This window comes from Cricetulus griseus, chromosome 6 (genome assembly GCF_003668045.3).
Source record: "Cricetulus griseus strain 17A/GY chromosome 6, alternate assembly CriGri-PICRH-1.0, whole genome shotgun sequence".
In the NCBI taxonomy this organism is placed as follows: Eukaryota; Metazoa; Chordata; class Mammalia; order Rodentia; family Cricetidae; genus Cricetulus; species Cricetulus griseus.
The window spans coordinates 85,912,877-85,918,843 of NC_048599.1; the positions used below are offsets into that span (position 1 = coordinate 85,912,877).

The 5,967-nt window shown below is 45.2% G+C and overlaps 1 long non-coding RNA gene across 2 annotated transcripts; it reads left to right on the plus strand.

The window, feature by feature from the left end:
- Nucleotides 1–190: 190 nt before the first annotated feature.
- On the plus strand, nucleotides 191–3,851 carry LOC113832818. 2 transcript variants are annotated; one of them, XR_003486621.2, is made up of 3 exons: nucleotides 191–613; nucleotides 2,716–2,786; nucleotides 3,585–3,851. It is a non-coding gene; the product is annotated as an uncharacterized LOC113832818 (long non-coding RNA). The 2 variants fall into 2 exon arrangements; XR_004770488.1 differs by having other exon boundaries at nucleotides 193–613; nucleotides 2,716–3,851.
- Nucleotides 3,852–5,967: the final 2,116 nt, after the last annotated feature.

The window sequence follows — 5,967 nt, forward strand, 5'->3', positions numbered from 1 at the left end:
CCGCCACGCGCCGCCCGCTCAGGCCCCGCCCACTGTCCCGCCCAAAGAAACGGCAGGCGCTCGCGAGGGGTGCCCGGGGCGGGGCTTATGGGAGGGGCGCGCATGCGTCTCCGAGTGGGCTCCGCGCGACCCTAGGAAGAGCCATTTCTTTGCGCTTGCGCAGGCCGGAAGTGTCCGGAAGGAGTTGCGAGGGAGTGGTGATGGGTGTGTGTGGGGGGGCGGGGGGTGGTGACCCTGACGGCAAAGGCAAGGGCAGAGGACTAATTCGGGAGAACTCGGTTATACTTCATACGCTCTCAGGCTTTGTCGACGTAAAGTTCAAGGGGTGTTTCCCGTTAGAATTGTCCCGTCTAATGGCCAACGGATACTATCTGGGTCTGGCATAACAATGAGTTCTGCGGGTCCTGTTTTGCATTTATCACGGCTCAGGGGTAGAGCACTTCCCAGCATTCACTAAGTCCCTGGGTTCAGTCCCGAATACCGGAAGAACAAAGCAACAGCCACAAAATGTGCCCCCTCAGGGTCACAGGCCCTTAATCCAGTATTTGGGAGGCAGAGGCAGGTGGTGGATATGTGACTTCAAGGCTAACCCGGTCTACAAGGTGAATTCTGGGTAAGACGGGGTTACATGGTGAAACACTTGTCCAAAAAACAATTTTTTAATGGCTTCTCTGACTACTCTAAAGTCACTTCATTCGTATTTTCTACCCATTGCCTTATGATACCTTGTCACTGGGAAGCTGTCTTTGCCAGTTGGGAATGTCAAACTCTGGCTGGGTTCAGGAACCCAGATGGCCTTTGTTCTTAATTTTATTTCCAGAGCCTGGCATGTACCAGTGCTCAATATTTATTACACAGATGAACAAGTATTTCAGTGCCAGTCGGGCTACACAGAAGTAAAATGGAGAAAAGGTGTTGCTCCTGCCCTGCACCTGGTCTGTATTGGACAACACTTAGGGCAGGTAATGTGTAACCAAGGAGGAACCAAGAACTGCATTTGGAATCTGGATTTATCTTTTGCATTCACATATTACTTATCTTTCTTTGTATCTAAATATAAGGACAGCATAATGAATTTACCTTCTCAGACTTATGAACATTAATTCCAACTGTGTTTATGGAGTTTTTGCAAACTTGGTTGAAACATAAGTTAGTCCTAATATAGCTTTCTATTCAGCACAGAACTAGCAGATATTGGAAGGCTGTTTGTGGACCAGTCACATGAGCTTTGAAGTCCAATGGACCTGATTCAAAGTCTACCTCTGCCTGTTCCTAACTGTGACCTTATACAGGTCATATCACCTCTTTAAAACTTTTAGGGAAATGATTATGGTAATAATCCACTTCATAACATTGTATCAAGGAATGACTGAAGAAATGCCAACCTAGCCTGGCACACACATCAAGATGTAATAGTAAAATAGTAGCTTTTAGAATGATAAGAAACTTACGAGTTGTTTTTAAACTAACACTGATATTTCTCAACATCAATGAGAAGCAAAGAGGTCATCTAGTAAGGGGATTTGTGCATTGGTGGTGGAAAAAAATTCATTATTTCTGTCCTATTTGCCTATGAGCGTTGAGAGGCCCAGAGAGTATCACAGGGCTGAATGGTTGAACAACTGAGGTTGTTGCACAACATTCTTTAATGGTTCATGGCAAAAGCTGCCCATGAAGTTTTGGGAAGATAGCAGAAGGGGAAGGAACTGAAGTCAGAATTATGGGTGAGAAAAGAGCACAATTCAAATGGGTCGTTCATATGATATGAATAGTAAACCCTATAGAAGTTCAGTATAGTGACCCTGAGTTGGGTTATTTAATAACTTGTATTCAAGCTGTGAAAAGAAGAGTCAAAGGGGGATAGGAAGGGAAAGAGAACCAGAACAGCACCATGGCAGAGGCGGCAAGGCAACACTTGGGAAAAGAGGGTATAGTAAGTAATGTTGAAACTCCCCAGAGGAAATACTAGTCCAGGAAAAGTGAGGGATTTACCAGCTAAAACGCTCCTGGGCTGGGAGACAGTCTAACCTGGGAGAGATCAAAGTTTTATTTTTCAGTTCTGATCTTACCACTTTCTAGGTGGCCTGGGTTAGGTGATTCAACCTCTTGGTGCTGGAGCTGTTCACGCTGATATATTAGAACCAGCCCTGCTGTCCCTTTCTTCCTTGCTTTATATCTCTCCCTTTCAACTCAATACATTACTTTAAAATTGTTTCTCTTTTTCCATAAATGGGAGACTATGAGTATACCGGTTAGTTTTGTGTGTCAACTTGACACAAGCTAGAGTCATCAGAAAGGCTTGAGTCTCAGTTGAGGAACGAACGCCTTCATGAGTTCTAGCTGTAAGGCATTTTCTCAATTAGTGATCAGTGAGGGCAGACCCGGTCCAAGGTGTGTGGTGCCACCCCTGGGTTGGTGGTCATGGGTTCTATAAGAAAGGAGGTTGAGCCGGGCGTTGGTGGCGCATGCCTTTAATCCCAACACTCGGGAGGCAGAGGCAGGCTGATCTCTGTGAGTTCGAGGCCAGCCTGGTCTCCAGAGCGAGTGCCAGGATAGGCTCTAAAGCTACACAGAGAAACCCTGTCTCGAAAAACCAAAAAAAAAAAAAAAAAAAAAAGAGAGAGAGAGAGAGAGAGAAAGAAAGAAAGAAAGGAGGTTGAACAAGCCATGAGAAACAAGTCAGGAAGCATCTTCCCTCTATGTCCTCTTCCTCAGCTCCTGCCTCCAGGATCCTGCCCTGTTTGAGTTCCTGGCCTGACTTCAATGATGAACAGCAATGCTGACGTGTAAGCCAATTAAACCCTTTCCTAACCAACTTGTGTTTCGTTGCAGCAGTAGAATCCCTAATTAAGACAATGAGATACAAGAGGGCAGGGATTTTCTCCTGTTTACTAGTGTGGTGTGTGCTTTCTTTTTTCTTCCTCCTTCCCTATATCTCTCCCTCCTCCCCTCTCTTTCTTTCTTGACATGGTCTCACTATTTAATATTGGTTAGTCTAAACTTGCTAGGTAGACCAGGCTAGCCTTGAAAATACAGATACCCTCCTTCCTGAGCCTCCCAAGTGCTAGGGTTAAAGGGATATGCCATGACATTTGAACAGTGCCATATTTTCATTGTGTAACAGTGCCAGCTACAGAGGTGCTCAAAACATTTGTTGACATAGTGATTCCCGTGGAAACCCACAGAATTCGCTGAGGAGTGGATGAGGTGTCCACCTCACTTCCAAGCTGCTGGTGCAGCTCTGAGTGCTCTTGGTAACTAGAAGAGGCCTGGTATCTCACAGAGCTCCTTCATTGTGTTCTTTTTAAATTGCCTTAGCCTCTCCTAAAACAGTCTATTCCCTCCAGAAAAAAGTCTGTGAATTTTATTATATATAGGACCTTCTTGGTTCAAGTGAACATAAAACCCCATCTAAACTGGTTGGGAGGAAGAGACTATACTGACTTACAGAAGTAGACTGGCCTCAGGCTGCATCTGGGGTTTACCAGATGATGCCTGTACTCTCGGGCTTTGTTCTCAGATAGGATGTCGCTCAAGGAGTTCTGTTTGTAACTGTCACCTTACAATGAATGTTAAATTTCTAGGACCAAAGGAGTCACTCTCAACCCACAAGTTCTAGCAAACATCCCTGGGATCTGGGTTGAGTTGTACACGTGGTTCAGAGCTACTGTTTGTGACCCAAGGATGGACTAAGCAAGTCAGTTTGAGCATGGACCCCATGCCCTCTCTCCCTCAAAGCTGGAAGGAAATGTTCGTCCTACTGCAAAGCCTGCTCAAAGTGATTTAGAATAGCTCCCCCTCAGTAACACTGGAGTGCTGATACAAAAATAAAGGCATGTGATCATTGGGCAGGGAAAAATAATGTTTTCTGGGCCAGCAAGGTGACTCGGCAGGTAAAATCATCTGCCATGAAAGCCTGGTGACCTGATTTCAAACCCCAAAACCCTTGGTGGAAACTGTCCTCTGATCTCCACACCAGCACAATGAGCCCACACATAAGCAATAAATAAAATATTTTCCTCCCTCTCCCTTCTGCCTTTCTCCCCTTCCTTTCTGTGGTGGTTTGAATAAGAAGGGCCCCCATAGTCTCATATATTTGAATGCTTAGTTATCAGGGAATGACCCTATTTGAGAAGGATTAGGAAGTGTGGCCCTGTTGGAGGAAGTGTGTTGCTAGAAGTGGGCTATAGCTCCCAGTGCCTGTGTGCTGCCATGCTTCCCACAATAATAGATTAAGCCTCTGAAGCTCTAAGCAAGCCCCTAAGTAAATGCTTTCCTTTTAAGAGTTGCCTTGATCATGGTGTCTCTTCATAGCAATAGAACAGTGACTAAGACACTGTAATTCCTTTGTTCTTTCTGTTAGATAGAGTCTCACTTTGCCCTTGAACTTGTTGTGAACCTTCTGCTTTCACAGTAGGGTCTCTCCTTTCACCATGTTGGTTTAGGGAATAAAATTCAGATCATCAGGCTTGGTGGCAAGTGCCTTAACCTATTTAACCATTTTACTAGACCTTTGCTTTTAAAGATTTCAAGTACCACAGAAATCAAACAACTAATCAACAAATAAATGAGGTAAAACTACTTTAGAAAGGTTGGAAATCACATAGCTACTGCCTTTTGGTCTACAAGGATTCTACTAGAGTGAGCGGAGGGCTTTTTAAAATTGTTTTCCAGACAGAGTTTCTCTGTATAGCACTGGTTTTCCTGGAAATTGCTTTGTAGACTAGGCTGGCCTCAAACTCCGAGATCTACCTGTCTCCACTTCCATCTTTTTAAAAAAAATAATAATTTGAAACAATGGCTGTGAATCATAGTAGTGCATGCCTCTGGAGGTGAAGCCACAAGAATCAGGAGTCCAAGGTCATCTGAGGCTAAATAAGGAGCTGAAGGCTGGCAGGGACTACAGGAAACATATCAGAAAAGAGAGAGAACATACTCAAGCAGCTAGTGCTACCAGACAGTGTAACACAGTTTGACTTTGTGTTCCTTGCATTCCTCATTCCTCACCAAAATAATGCCCCTCAGAAAGCCACCTTACAACTTCGTCTACTCAGAAAAATTCTTTACCTTTGTTATAAATTATACCCCTTGAGAAATGTTAACAAACGGGCAGGAAAGGTGGTTCAGGAGTTAAGAACACTCGCTGCTCTTCCAGAGGATCCAGGTTAGGTTCCTAGCACCCAAAGGGAAGATTACAACCCACTGTAATTCTAATTCCAGGGGTTCCCACATGCTCTTCTGACCTCCTTGGGCTTCAGGCACACACTATGGACTCAGCCTCCACAGGCCTCCCACACACATACAGTGCACATACAAACATGCAGATGGCAGAGGACCCAGCCCATTGTGGGTGGTACCATCCCTAGGCTGGTCTTGAGTTCTATAAGAAAGCAGACTGTCATGATGGGCAAGCCAGGGGCAAGTGCGATCAGGCAAAATAATCATACACGTTAAAAAAAAAAAATCTAAAACAAGAAAGATACACGAGTAGCTGCACTCCCTAGCTAGAACCTTCCAAAGTGCTGCCAAGGGCACCTGAACACCACAGATGTTCCTTTCTTCCCAGTGTTATGATCTCACCAGGGGCTTTACATTGAGATCTGGTTCCTCTTACCCGAAGCATCTTGATCTCCAGGTGTGTGGGTAGATAAGTGCTAGCAAAAAGCAGAAAGAGTGCACTAATTCTCCCTTTCTTTTCAAGTACCCAGTGAAATGGCAGCCAAATCCAACCAATTCTGCAGAGAGGCCCTGTCCTCCATAGGCTTCTAGCGATGACTCAGAATCGGCTGCTCCCATCCTGGCACAGGCAGCTTTAGTGGATGGAAATGTGCCCCAGAGGCTCATGTGTTTGAACACTTGATCTCTAGTTGGTGCACTGCTTGGGGAGGTGGAAGCTTGCTTTTGGAAGTGCATCACGGGGTGGGGGGTATTGGTTTTTGAGAGTTTATAACCCCGCCCCTTCCAGTT